The sequence below is a fragment of the Aythya ferina genome (genome assembly GCF_964211825.1).
Source record: "Aythya ferina genome assembly, chromosome: 2".
Classification (NCBI taxonomy): domain Eukaryota; kingdom Metazoa; phylum Chordata; class Aves; order Anseriformes; family Anatidae; genus Aythya; species Aythya ferina.
In genome coordinates, this window is record NC_140297.1 from 8,740,132 (window position 1) to 8,755,078 (window position 14,947).

Here is a 14,947-nt window from a genome sequence, read left to right on the forward strand (position 1 = left end):
TTCCGTGTGGCACAGCCTGCCTCTCCTCCGAAAATAAAGGAGAAAAAAAAAATCAAAAGGAAAAATAAAAAACAAAACCAAAATAATAATAATAAAAAAGTCTTGGCGTTTATCCTCAGCTCCTGCCGCTGCTCGGTAAGGTTTAATTGCAAAAGTGAGCCGAGATGCCAGCCGGGATCGGTCATTAGGAACCTTTCTTAAAATCTTGTCAGCCTGCAATGAGACCCAGATTTAATGGAGGCGACCACATACCTCCTGGGCTGCCAGCTGAAACTGAGACCATGCAAAGGAGGATAGAAATGCCAAATAAGCCACCACCTTCCCTTCCTAGCAACCAACTCTTTAAATTTATCGCTTTTTTTCTTTTCTTTTCCCTTTTTTTTTTTTTTTTTTTCCTCCCTTTGAGGAGCTGGGCAGGATCTTTATTTTTCAAAGGTGCTTTGAGGAAGGAGGGGGGGGGGAGAGAAACAAGTTTGGCCCCGGGGGTTTCGCTTGGGTCGGTTTTTGGCTTTGTGGATCGGCTCCGGGGGGGGGAAGAGGCGGTGAGAGATGGAGGCGGCCGAAAAAGCCCCTCGGCTCCCCGGCCCCCTCCCCGGCCCCCCCGGCCCGGCTGTCCTTGCAGCGAGGGGACGCCAGGGGGCAAGAGGCGTTCACAAAGCCGGCCTCCCTCTGCCCGTCCCTTCCCTGCCCTCCAGCCAGCCCTCCAGCCCTCCCGACGGGGTTTCAGCACCGCGCCACGGCAAAAAGTGGCTTTTTTTTTTAAGAGAAAAAGGGAAGAGGATGAGAAATGAGAAAAGGGAGCGAGTCGGAAAGAAAGGAGGGAGGGAGATAGAGAGGGAAAGAGGGAGAGAAGGAGAGAAAGGAGAAAGAGAGGAAAGGAGAAAGAGGGGAAAGGAAAGAGAAAGAAAAAAAAAGAAAGAAAGAAAGAGAAAGAGAAAGAGAAAGAGAAAGAGAAAGAGAAAGAGAAAGAGAAAGAGAAAGAGAAAGAGAAAGAGAAAGAGAAAGAGAAAGAGAAAGAGAAAGAGAAAGAGAGATAAAGAGAAAGAAAGAAAGAAAGAAAGAAAGAAAGAAAGAAAGAAAGAAAGAAAGAAAGAAAGAGAAAGAAAGAAAGAAAGAAAGAAAGAAAGAAAGAAAGAAAGAAAGAAAGAAAGAAAGAAAGAAAGAAAGAAAGAAAGAAAGAAAGAAAGAAAGAAAGAAAGAAAAAGAGAGAGAGAGAAAGAGAGAGAAAGAGAGAGAGAAAGAGAGAAGGATGGAAGGAGAGAAGGAAGGAAGGAAGGAAGGAAGGAAGGAAGGAAGGAAGGAAGGAAGGAAGGAAGGAAGGAAGGAAGGAAGGAAGGAAGGAAGGAAGGAAGGAAGGAAGGAAGGAAGGAAGGAAAGAAGGAAGGAAGGAAGGAAGGAAGGAAGGAAGGAAGGAAGGAAGGAAGGAAGGAAGGAAGGAAGGAAGGAAGGAGAGAAAGAAGCAAAGAGAGAAAGAGAGAGAGAGAAAGAGAAAGAAAAGAAGAAAGAGAAAGAAAGAAAGAAAGAAAGAAAGAAAGAAAGAAAGAAAGAAAGAAAGAAAGAAAGAAAGAAAGAAAGAAAGAAAGACACCCACAAGGCAGCACACATTTCCAGTCCCCCACCTTACCCACCCCTTGGGCACAGCCGTGCTGGCACGCAGCACACCCAGCCGCAGAGGACACCGAGCAGCGCTGCTGCCACCCATATTCACAGCACCCGTATTTAGGGGAGGCAGCCAGGGCCCCACTCACCTCACCGCTGCCTGGCCCTAGTCCCGTCCCCCCGTGCACCCTAAGGACGGTGCCGTGGGCCCCTCGGCTGGGGCAGCTCCCTCCCGTCCATCCCACGGGGCTCGCAGCCTCCAAAGGAAATCACTCAAGGGAAACTTCACCGGAGACAAAACCACAGGCAATTTCCTGACTACTGCTTTCCTCCCCGGGTTATTTATTTTGGCAATCGCGCGCTCAATAAATGAAATATTCAATCAACTGACCTCCTCGCCAGCTCCTACGATTCTTTCAGGATCCCCTTTATTTTATTATTAGGATCTTGTTGTTTAAATAAACTACGGAGAGGGTTCCCGGTTCCCGGCTTTGCTTGGCAACTGGTGCATTACGCTGCTTATGAATTTTGCAGACAATGAACCCCAGTGTGGATGAAGCGGACCGTACACATGTACATGCCATTTCCCGGGCACATCAGACATTAAAGCAAAGTATTGCTTATTCGCTCATCTTTTCACACCTTCTCCTTTCCCAGACTTTGCCCCAAATGCCCGAGAGTTGGGGTGTGCGGCTAATGCCAGAGATTTCGCTGAGGAGACAGAAACCTCTTAAAATAATCAGATGGCAAAATACCAGGCTCACCCCCGAGAGCAGCATTTGTAATGCTCCTGCCTGGCATTTTATTCCCTGCTTTATCTCCCCGTATCACACAAATCCATACGCTGTGTATCATTCCTCTTTGAAATGCCATGAACTTGGTGTTTTAAATCAAACCAGCCTTTTTTTTTTTTTTTTTTTCATTTCTTCCTATTTTTTTTTTATTATTATTTTTTTTTTTTAGCTGCAAAACAATGGAGATTGTCAAAGGGCCTCGGGTTGAGCTTTTCTGCGTGTTCACAAAGCGTTAAAGCTTTATCGAACAAACCGGCTCTGTCTGACCCCTGCCAGACAAAAGGCAACTTCCATTTCCCTCGGTGGCAGAGGAGAGGGCAGCGGGGATGGAGGGGACATGCAGTGGGGACAGAGGGGACATGTAGCGCACCCAGGGACCCTGCGGTGCCCAGCGGTGCTGCTGGGGTGCCCCATGCCTGGCAGAAACCCCGGTGCCACTGGCATCAACCACTTTGGAGGTGCTGCTGATGTACGTGGTGGGGGACACGGTGCCGAAGCACCCAGGGGAGCGGCAGCCCCACGTGCCAGCACCTGTTGGTGGCTCGGCTGCAGCTTTTGGGTGGTGCTGGGCTGTGCCCCCCCGAGCAGTGCTGTGGATAAACAAAATAGTAAATTTGTTTGCCATGGTTCACCCTGATGAGCTAGTGATAGATACCAGCTGGTATCCAGTGGTGGAGAAGCACAGAACAGTTTGGGTTGGAAGGGACATTAAAGATCATCTAATACCAGCCCCCTGCCACGGGCAGGGACCCCTGCCACCAGTCCAGGCTGCCCCCAGCCCCATCCAGCCTGGGCTTGGGCACTGCCAGGGATGGGGCAGCCACAGCTCCTCTGGGCAGCCTGGGACAGGTCTCACCTCCCTCATCATAAGGGATTTCTTCCTTATATCCAATCTAAATCTCACCTTTTTTTAGTTTACAGCCATTCCCCCTTGTCCTATCCCTACACCCCCTAACCAAGAGTCCCTCCCCAGCTCTCCTGCAGCCCCCTTTAGGCCCTGGCAGGCCACTGGGAGGTCTCCACAGAGCTTTCTCCTCTCCAGGCTGAACAACCCCAACTCCCTCAGCCTGGCTCCATGGCAGAGGGGCTCCAGACTCTGAGCATCCTCGTGGCCTCCTCTGGACTCACCCCAAAAGTCCCTGTCCTTGTGGTGCTGGGGCCCAGAGCTCCAGGTGGGGTCTCACAGGGGCAGAGCAGAGGGGGACAATCCCCTCCCTCCCCTGCTGCCCACGCTGCTTTTGGTGTGGCCCAGGACATGTCTGGCTTTCTGGGCTGTCGAGATGTTCCTTAGGGAGCCCCATTTGACCTCCAGCTGCTGGCCCAGAAGAGCGACGGCCATTTTAGCTCCTCAGTGACATCTTGTGTCACCACATGGGTGTCCCCCATACCTCAGGACACCTCCAGGTATTTTGGGGGCTCCTGTGACAAGCCCTAGGGCTCTCTCTTGTGCATTTTGCTCACATGTAGACACTGAGACACCAGCATTCACAGGCCAAATCCTGCCCAGCACATCCGTGGCGTTAACAAGCTCTGAGCAATGTTTCCTCCATCTCCAGTGTCAGCCTAGAGCCTGCCAGGTACCAGCCAAATCCGCCTCCTCCCTGTAGGTATATTTATTGTGCTGTCACCTATTGATTTTCAGTCCTGCTCCTGAAATGTTCATCTCCAGGGTGAAGGTGGCAGGAGGCTTTGGGCTGGTGGAGCCTTGGGTGGGGGCACAGCCGGCTCCCCCCCACTCCATCTTGTGTCACTTGCTGAGGGAAGCTGGCATGGGGCTTTGCTGTCGGTGGAGGCTTGCCAGCCTGGTTATATTCCTAAATATATGTTTGGAAATCAGAATGCACTCCCTGAGGTCAGTGGAGTTGCTCTGATCTAAAACCTCAAGTCAGGAGGTGGTGGGGAAAACCACCTTGTCCCCCCTGCAACCACAGGCATGTGTACCTGGGTACCACTGCCCAGGGGGAGAATCTGAATAACACCCCCAAAGCACCTTTGTTATGAAATCCTACATTATCCCCAACACATTTCTGTTGGGATTTTAAGTATGTAAACAATGAACCAAGCTACAGGTGTGTGCCTGAGTGGACAGGCAGTGTCCTGGCACCTCCTGCAGGCTATTTGAAATGTTTTGGGGCACAATAATAATTTGTGCTAACATTCTGGACTCAGAATGCTCCGGATATTCTCCCTGACAGATACTTGGGTCAAGACTGAACAGCAGCAGCAAAGGGCCTGCAGGAGAGGTTCAGTTTGCATCTCGTCCATCCCAATCACTGTGAAAGCAAATCTCTCTGCACAGGGGTTGCAGTTTCATTCCCTGAACTAAATGGTTCCCAAGAGCATGCTGCTTACTTTAGGACTTCCCTGGAGCCAGCCGAATTCACCCTGTGTAAAAGATCTGTAGGGAAGAGATAGTGCAGACCATTGAGGCTTAAAGCAGTGGCTTCATGTGGGAGGTGGCAAAGCCCAGGACTCAAGCGGGTCCCTTGGCTGCCCTGTGTTGGCAGCAGTGGGAGATGAACGCCATAAACATTTCCCATGCAGGGTCCCGACTAAGGGACCCTCTGCCTCCAAACACGCCAGCAGCCAAAGCCTGACCACAAAAACACTTAGAAGAAATTAAATTTGGATTGCCCTTTTGCAGGTATTCACAGCAGGGGGAAGCTGGACCCTGTGGTGGGTGGGAAATCCCAGACACATTGCTGGAGCACACTGCTGCTCCCGGCTGCCACCAGCAGAAGGGATGGGGGAATCGGGCTGGGTTTGTGGAACTGGGACAAAAGAAAATTATATTTAAATTCTGCACCCCACCACTGAATCGTGCAGCAGCCTACTTTTTCTACGGATAACGCCTTGGGCAAGGCTTGCGTGGCCCAGAAAAGCAAAAAGTTTGAATTTCTTCTATGCTGCTTCTTTAAAACCTCCTCCTGTGCTGTTGGTTAATGCTAGGAGACGAGGCTGGTGCCAGCTGTGGTGAGGGAACGTGTGCCCAGCCGGGGAGCAGGGCTGGGGAAAGGGGAAGCAATCGCGCAGGTGAGCGGGGGAAAAAAAAAAAAAAAAAAAAAAAAAAAAAAAAAAAAAGGGAAAGAAATTAATTGAGAAACCTCAAATTACAAATCAATTTGAGGAAATCCCAATCTAGCTGCAGACACTGCGAGCAGTTAAAGCTAAACTCGTTGAGCAGAGGGTTCTAATTAGCACATGATGCCAGCTCACTCCGACGAGCTCTGTGCTGCTTTCTGCATGCCGGGTGTGCTTGGTCCTGCTCCGCGATGCTCACCAGCTTGACCCAAAATACATCAAAGCTGGAGTGTCAGCCATGCTGTGATTAGGGGCTGGAGGAAGTCAAATTCCAAATTTCTCTCTGAGGTACCTCTGCGCCGCTTGCCACAGGCTGGTTTCTGACCTCATTCATGCCAGTGCAAGTCTGCAATAGCTTCAGCTGTTAGCCACAGGCTTTATTACAAATTGTCCTTGTGCAAAGAGACCAAAATCTGGTTTAGAAAGCTGGCTTCGTCTCCCTCGCTACCACGCAAGAAGCCCTGCTGTAGCCAGAGTCAGTGGGACAGGTGTCACCTGCTCACATAAGGAGAGCCAGTCCCAACCCACACCGATGAGAGCAGGAGGCGAAGCAATTTCCTCCATAATAGCGGCGTTGCTTTGGTGGCGCGGGATGCAGCCCATCAGGCTGAGTTGGGGTTGAACTGGTTTTGCACGAGACCAGCCACAGAGAAAGGCTGAGGTCCCAGCCAAGGTGCCTGGAGTTGCTGGAAGAGGTGGATGAAATGCAGCACCAAAAAAAAGAAAAAAAAAAAAAAAAAAAAAAGCCATCTCATTAAGCTTTTTTGGAAGGTATGACCTCATTCTTTTCTGGGCTGCTGAATTGTGGAGATGCGTGGTGTTTTCCTTGCAGAGAAGTCTGGGTTTCCTTTGGGAAAGGCTGAAAGATGATCTGGGTAGAGCACTGATTTTGAAACCCTTTGCTCTCCCTCACCCCTCGGGGAAGGAGGCTGCAATGTTCCTACAACCCTGCGACCCAAGCAATGTTCGATCAAACATGTGGCACCAGATGCTCAGCCAGCGAAAATATGGGGCTATGTAAAGCTGTGCTGGTTTACACCTGGAGAAAACCTGATTTTTTCCTCTGTCATGAATTTCATTTTTCTTACACCCTATCCTTCCTCAAGTCATGTATCCTTTTTTAATCTGATGCCTTCCACCAGGAGACGTTTGCTGATCACTGCATTGCCTTCTCTTGCCGATAACTGGTGCACAAATCACATTTAGCTCTGTTTGTGCAGCTTGTGGCAATGTCCTGGGAAAACGGGCGATGTTGTCACAGTCTCATACTTCTTGGCTGTGCTGCTGTAAGATGAGCTCGAAATCTTCTCAGTGTCTTGGAAGCCTCATTGCAATGGCAGTGGTTATTGCTATTTTTTATTGAAGCATGTAAACAAGGCAATGTTAGTGGGAAGAAATAGCAGCTCCATTAGATTAGCAGCTCCATTAGATTAGTAACTGAAGACAGCCTTTGGGGTCTGAAGCTTTCAAATCTGAAGTCAAGTGTGGGAGCCCCCCAGCTGTAATGTAACCTCACCTGCCTTTTCAGGGGCATAAATGGCATTCCCCTGGCCCTAAATGCTGCCTCTGGGAGCTCCCCTCCTCCCCACCTGTGCCTGGGCATCTTCTGTGACTCGGCTGTTGGCACAGGGCTGGGACACGTTGCCCAAGTGTGGCAATGTGCATGGAAAGTGTCTGCACCAGGGCCAATCCCTTAGGTGCCCCATTAAATCATGGGAAGCAATGGGTTAATTAATTCCAATTAATTCCAGCTCAAGAGTTTACCTTCCTATACTGGGTGTTTCATTCCCCTATAATTTTGGGAGTGAGAGTTACAAAACCAAACTTAGCAAGTGCACTTAAACCGTGGAAACAACTGGACAGGAGACCCTAAACACAGGCTGTCCGTGCCCTCCCCATCCCTGGCTGTACCCCACCAGCCCCTCTGAGCTGAATTTCGGAGGAATGTTCCCAGCTTTCATTTCCTGAAGGCCATGTATTGGGGAGCAAATGTGAAAATAAATTATGGCTTTTAAATGTAAACAGGCAGGAATCAGCCTGGGACATGGGAGTTTGGCACGGTATGCACTTTGCTACATTAACCTCGTGTTTGAAATGTGCTCAGCCATGGGGCATGTTTTGAAAATAGGACAGAATGAAGGCGGATGTTATTCCTCTTGGAAAAGAGGGCGATGGGGAGAGGATTTTACCTGTTTAGAAAGAAGAAGACCCTGACATTTCTGTATATATTGCAATGTCTTTTCAAAGAAGTTGTGTTACTGGGTGGTCTGACTTGCGTTCCCCTTATTGGCATGCACCACATTTGGCTCTGACAGCAGCGGTGGAATTGCTGGGGGATGGGTCTCTTTTTAAGATAATTTTCCCTTTTTCAAATATTTTTGAAGTGCAGCTTGTATTAAACCAGGTAATAATTAGATAGTGAAAGTGCTCCTATCTAATGCTTAGATTATTACAAGTGCCTCAGGCAATTCTTGGAGGTTTATAACAGACATAGAAATCAATGTTTAATGTCAAAAGTGATCCTGGAAGGTGTTTATTGAGAGTTATTTTTTAATATAAAGTGTAAAGATTAGAAAAAATATTTTTATTCTTGGTTTTACTTCTAGTGGTGACTTGGGGAAAGATACCATCAGGGAGAAGTATTATCATAAAAGTCAGTGTCAGAAATTGTTTTAAGATTCTTGATCCAAACCACGAGTTAGAACCAAAAGCAGACAGGATATTTAAAGTCAATATTCCCCCGGTTACTGATATGTTGTGCTGATTTCTTATAGCTACTGTAAACCAGCACCAATGCTTACATCGGTGAAGCTTTGTTACTGAGCCCTGTGAGAATCTGGCCTTTCAAATGAAATTTTCTCCACATTTGAGCCTACAGCATTATTTCACATCCACTATAAAATGTTTTTGTACAGCAGCGTGGCATGAAGACTGCTTCCCTGTTCCTAGACAGATGCTCTGGGAGCAGGCAGGGGCAGCAAAGCTTCTGCAGGTTCCTCTTCCACCCCTCACCCTCTTCTTCCATACTTCACTTTCTTCTTCCACCCATTGACCTACTCTTCCATCCTTTGCCTTCCTCTTCCACCTAACTAACTACAGGGGCTGATGGACATTAGTAAGAGTCATATAAAATATGAAACCTATATTTAAAAAAATATATCAGGCCAACCCTTGAAACTCACTGTGTTTCAGCAGGATTGGTCTGAATTGCATCAAGGTGGAGAGAACAGAACATGGTTTGGACTGTTCCTCTACCTCCCATCATGTTTCAGAGCAAAATCCCAAATGATAATCTCTTTTTGCAGTTGGTTTTTAAGCTCACTGTGAAAATATATATGTATCTTTTCTGATCTTCAAGAATTTTTGATTTTCAATTATACACACATTTTTGGGGTACAAAATACTGAAATGAAGAAAGTCTGGACACTAGACCTAATGTGATGATGACTTATTGCAGAAAGAAAAATATATTTTTCCCCTAAATTATGCCAAAGTACTGAAACTAGTTTGTCTCTCGTGGTACTTTTGTCACAAATCCAACAAGCAATTAGAGCATTTTAAATTTTGCCTGGAGTAAATTCTTGATTTACAGATTTTCCTGCACAGCTCTAGATGGCTGAATGGGGTTTAAAATTATCCAGGGAGACTGTCAGGAAGCTCACTTTTGTCACATATGCCAATGTCCTTTTATGATCCCGTCCAGGGTTTGGATGCTCAGTATCTTTGAAACTCAGGCCACTCATCATAGCCTTGGGTCTGGAGCTGGATGTCTCGTCTCCCTGCAGGCACTGAGGTGTCAGGGAACTGCTGCACTCCTTTACTGCTCGGCCAGACTCATCTGCTATGGGTGTTTGTGGAGGCAAAGACTGAGAAACAGCTTCATATTTTGGCCACTTTTTACCCAATCTCATGCTCTGTTCCCGTGTATATCACTTTTCCCTGTACATTACCAAGTTTGCAGCGCTTCCCTCGGGCAGCTTGTCCTCACTGCTGAGGGGTGAGATCCAGCAGCTGGTGAGGAGCTGTATGCTGGAGTCAGCAGAGGTTAAAGTCTGGTCTGGAGTAGAACACAGACTTTATTTTTTATTCCCCTGATGTAATCCCTTAGTATCAGCTGGATGATGAACACATTTTTCATAACTCCTGTGTATGCACCATACCTGTGATTTCACATATAGATTAGCTAGGCAATTCATCCTATTCCATTAGGGAACAAAGCTTCATGCTACGATAACCCATGTGCATCTTCAAAAAGCAAGATGGGAGGTTTGGGCTATCCAGCATAGACTCTGAGCCTTCTCAGCTTACAGTTTCCCAGCTCCAGCTTCTTCCCCCTGTTCTTGAATCCATTCTCACCATTTTTTCCATTGCATGACGTTAGTCACAGGTGTGTAGCACTGAAACAGCATCAGCTTCGGAGTGAGCATTTCAAATTTCTGTGAGTGCATAGAAAAGCCTTGGGACCTGGAACAGTGGAACATGCACTGGAAAACACTTTTCACTGGAGCGTAGAAATTCAGCCAGGGCACGGACATCATGGGCCGTGCGATGTGCAGCAGGATGGGTCCATGTCTGCTGGCTGCCCCTGCCCACGTGAGGCCGCACACCTCGGCACAGCGGTGCTTTTTGAAGGTGGCAGCAAACTGGCGGATCAAAAGTTTAGCCCGGGGGCTGCTGTCAGGTTGCTGAAGCAAATAACTTCATACGGTTTTCAGAGACGGGTGGGATCGCCGCAGCAGGAGGGAAACATAAATAAACGGGGAGCTTTTTCTGTAAAGAAGGGCTGGCGCCTGTCCCCGACTTCCAAGCCTCCTCTCTGGGTGTGGATGGGGAAAGGGAAGGGCTGTGGGGCTGGGAGGGATGGGGAAGTGATGGGGTGGCTGAAAACCCTGTGCCCTTCTCCTGGGGACCCTCCTTGTTGGGAAGAGAAGGTCACACATGGTGTAGTATGGCCACCAAAGCCACTAGCAAACCTCAGTGGTCACAGAGCCCTTGGACTCATAGACACAGTGGCAGCCTGGAAATGTGCAAACTGTGGAGGTTTTCCTACACTCCAGCAGCTGGCACCAACACGAGTCTCTGGGCTGTGACACTCACACCAGTGTCAGGCATTCTCCTGCAGGGCCTTCCAGCAGCACCACCTCTGGCAAGGAGCAAGTTTCAGCCCTGTGTTGGTTAGGACACTATTGCCTGAGGAATGTGGGCCAGCTTTCTGGCTGTGTGCATGTCTCCATTTGGACCAAGGCAGTGGCTGTCCCTCACCAGCTCTGTCCCACACGTGGGCCGCAGGAAGGCTTGAGGCCCACATGGGCCCTCTGGGGCTGGGGCCAGGGAATGGGACCGAGACCTCACATTTTAATACATGTTTGCACATAGCACATGGATAGTGGCATACATACACAAACACCTTATTTTCTGCTCTGCCTCACAGCCCCATGAAGCAGACAAGGCAGTCACTGTGTTAGGAAAGCCTGCCCAGAGCCCTGGGTGCCCACTGAGGTGACCAGTGCATTGGAATGGCACCTTGACACAGGATATTTTGGGTGCTTCATCCAACAATACACTAAACCAAGGTGAAGAGTTTTAAACCAAGTGTTTCAAAGTGAAGTGTGTTGTAATTCAGACAGGCACCTTCCCTCCGCCAGGCCATGGGTTTAATAAACACACCAGGCTTATGCCTGAGCTCCACGAGGATATCCTCTAAGCACTTTATGACAATTCGCCACTTTTTTTTTTTTTCTTTTTTTTTGAGACAGAGCAGAAATCCTGATTGCTGGAGCCAACATCAAAGCTTCTCTCCTTTAGGGCTTTATTTGTAACTTCACAGCTCCTGGCCTTGGGAGCCAGGGCAGGGTAGGACAGACGGGGAGAGGACAGCTGAAAGGTGGTTCTCCTATGGGAGCCACTTTTTTTTTTTTTTTTTTTTTTTCTATTGATGATCTTTTTATGTGATGCTTCAGAGTAAAGAGAAACTCAACATTCTCTCCACCCCCCCCCCTTTAAAAAAAAATAAAAACAGTTTTGTATTGTGTGGATTTGGCTTAGTTTTGTTTCTCCCCATCTAACAAGAGCCAAGTGCTGGTCAGGACCAAGTGGCACACTTCTGACACAAAACAAGTTGCCCCATAAGCAAATGCTTTAAGCCTGCTCACTGACATGTTGAGCTGACAGTGATGGGAGTTTGTTTTCTCTGGTAGACCTGTACTGGGGACATTTTTGCCATTTTCTGGCTTCTGGGGGTGGCAGTGTTATACCCATGCCAGGTAGCAGACACTACAGCAGGCACAAAGCACAGGTGTGAGGGAGCATCTCACTGATGGATGATCCAAGGGGCACCAGGCTTCAGCCACCATGAGAGCCAAAGCACAAGGCAAAGCCTCTCACCCTGGTCACTTCCATGAAGGGATGTGGTCCGTGGGGGGTCAGCAGTGTCCTTTGGCTGGGCAGAGTGCAGGGGACATCTGGGCTTGTGTGTCTGAGACACAGGGGTGGGCCTGCAAAGAAGCTGGTACATTGCTCTGGAAACTCAGACATGGCTTTTCCAGTTCTGACAGGCAGAGGCTTATCTTGCATTTTGGGGATGAGAAGGAAGCAGAAGGCACTGAGCCTCTCTCATCCTCCTGAGAAAACAGTCTCTGGGACCCAGGAGGCCAATGAGGGGCTTGCAGGAGGAAGCACTGGAAAAGCAAAGCTCCTATTTCCACTTCTTCTGGACTGGATCTGGAGTCACAGCTTCACAATTTCCACCCAAAACCCACCCTGGTTTTAATTCTGTCTTCCTTCCGTGTACTCTGGTGAAGGGGAGAGGGCGTTCCTCAGCTCAGGTGATACCCTTGAGCTCAGTGCTGGGCTCCGGTGCCCAACATGGGGCAGGAACTGGGGGGAGACGGGACAGGGAGCTCTGGCTCCCAGTGTGATCTGGGGACCTGGCGTCCTCAGCTCAGCTGCAGGTTTGACCTGCAAGGACAAAGGCGCCACACGCCTGGCAGTGACCGTGCTCTTCCTCTGTGCCAGGCTGCTGGCAGGGGCTTGTTCCTTCGTGCTCAGGGTTTTATTTTTAGGCAGAGAGCAGAGATGCTCGTGAGCCACTGCGGCATACCGTACAGGGAGGTGAAGGCAGGGCACTCGCCTGTCCATTCCTGTGGAGCAGGAATGACATTTCAGTTCGTGATTTCACAATAATTTGTCCTGCATTTCTGTTCTTCTAATCAGTTGGACACTTGAAAATTTGAATCTCCCATCCCTTGAACCTGCTGGCTTGCACTTCCCATGCCCAGAGCAGGGATGTCCATGGAGGATGGACATCTCGAGGACAATCTCATTGAGCAGCACCTCACAGATCCCTGCCTGGGACACGTATCACTTTCTTCTGGGACCAGATGTTGAGGAAGTTATAAGCAAGTTTCCTTTTCAGTGAACCTGATGGGTGGCCAACACCACACAGGTCACCCCACCAGGGCTCAGGAAGGCACCACAGATGTCACCTGAATACCTCAGGCCTCCTCCTGCACAACAAATACCTGCTGTGAGAGTGCGTCCCTCTTTTGGGACAAGGAAAACAGCTGAGCTGAGAACTTAATTCCTACAGATTGCTGTTCACCACCCTTACAGGGAGCTTTATGAGCATTAGGGCCACAAAAGTGTGACTGAAGAAAGTCCCCACACCCCTGCCAGTGGTTTCTGAAACGTGTTTGATACAGAGTAGTGGCTGCTTTCTTAGGCCTGCTCCCCAGTGGTGAACACAGTAAAGTCCTGTTGAACTGGTGCTAACATAACTTCACCATTATGTTTAGGTTGTTGAAGCCCTTCAGAATTATTACATAGGTTTTATGTAATTATTTTAACCAAATGACCACAGATGTTTGTCATTCAGGCCCAGTCAGGCCCAAATCAACTTTGTCTGGTGCCCAAATGTGAGACTGGGATGGGGCTGAGGAGGGTGCTGGTGAGTGCTGGTGGGTGCTGGTGAGTGCTGGTGGATGCTGTTGGGAACTGGTGGGTGCTGGTGGATACTGCTGGGTACTGGCGGGTGCTGGTGGGACCTCCCAGCAACTCCAGAGTTGACCCCTCCAACCCCGCTTCACAGCAGCTCCCAAAAACATCAGCTTCCCTTTTTGCTGAGCTTTAATCTCCTGTATGAAATTTGACATTGAAACGCCTCCCTTATAAAACAGATTACCGCTGTAATTAGCTACAGGATAAATAAGGCTATAGTGGATATTACACTAGACTTCTCCTTTCTTCTGTCAGTGAAGCATTTTTTTCCCCCTATTGCTTCTCCCAAATCGTCATGAGACCTTTGTAAAGACAATATTAGCACAAAAAGCTGTGGGCAATTGCTCTTGAAAAGATACTTGCTGTTATTTAATACTGTGAAAGGGCAAAATGAAATGCTATTTAGATGTATTTTCATGCTAAATTAAAATGATGAAACTACCTCTTAATGCCCTGACAATGAAATTGGGGACAGCTTGTTTTATCCAGGTAGGCTCTCCAGATTTCTGGTTGATAATGAGGCAGACCCTGGCTCTTGGTGGACAAGGAGGCTGGTTATAAGCTTGGGGACACCAATACGAGGAGCATTGTCCTGGAGATGGACCTTGTCCAGTAACAAGAAGTGACTTTCTTTGAACATCATCAAGCAGGCAGGCGACAGCTTTGGCATTCAAAGAGAGAAAGGAAGGGGAAAATATAACTTGTACTATTGCCTTCATCTGTATGACAGCGACCAGACTTACAATACTGAAGAATGAAACCATCAATATATTGATGATGAGGTCTGCACATGTTTGGCAGTCACAGCACCACCCAAGGCTGCTGTCGTGCTGTGCCCAAGCCCCAGATCAGGATGAACATCCCCAAAAGAAAAGCACCTTGAAGTCCGCGAGGGATGAGGGTACCAAGTCCTGGCCGCATCGATGTTTCCTGACAGATGATGGTCCGACAGACATTGGTATCATGCTCATTCAGAGATGAGACTGGGGGCAGTGTGAAGTTTGTCACCTCCCAAAGCCCAGGGGGTGTTTTTGCTGCCCAGCAGTGAGTGTGTGCCTGCTGCAGCATCCCTGACACCTAGCAATTCCCTGGTCTCTTCCTGGCTACTGGAGCTGCTGCCGCCTGGCCCACAGTGTCCCATAGCAGCCGTCCTGCCACCCCAGCTCCCAAAATCACCTAAAACCCCAAGCCTTTTGCTGTGAGCAGCTGCATCAATTGGCTCATCCCATTCTAGAGCTGACTCAATTTTCTTCTCATGTGTGACAAGGTTTTAAAGAAACCCTTTCTGCAGAAAAAAAAAAAAAAAAAAAAAAAAAAAAAAAAAAAAAAAAAAAAAAAAAAATTAGTTAAGGTAACACTGCAGTTCTGGATAGAAAGCCCCAGAGCCAGCCAGAGCTCAGAGCTGATATTTTCTCTGTGGTTTGTGCCCTTGTGCTGCCGGATTTCACGGGGCCCAAGCAGCGTGTGGCCGGGCTCAC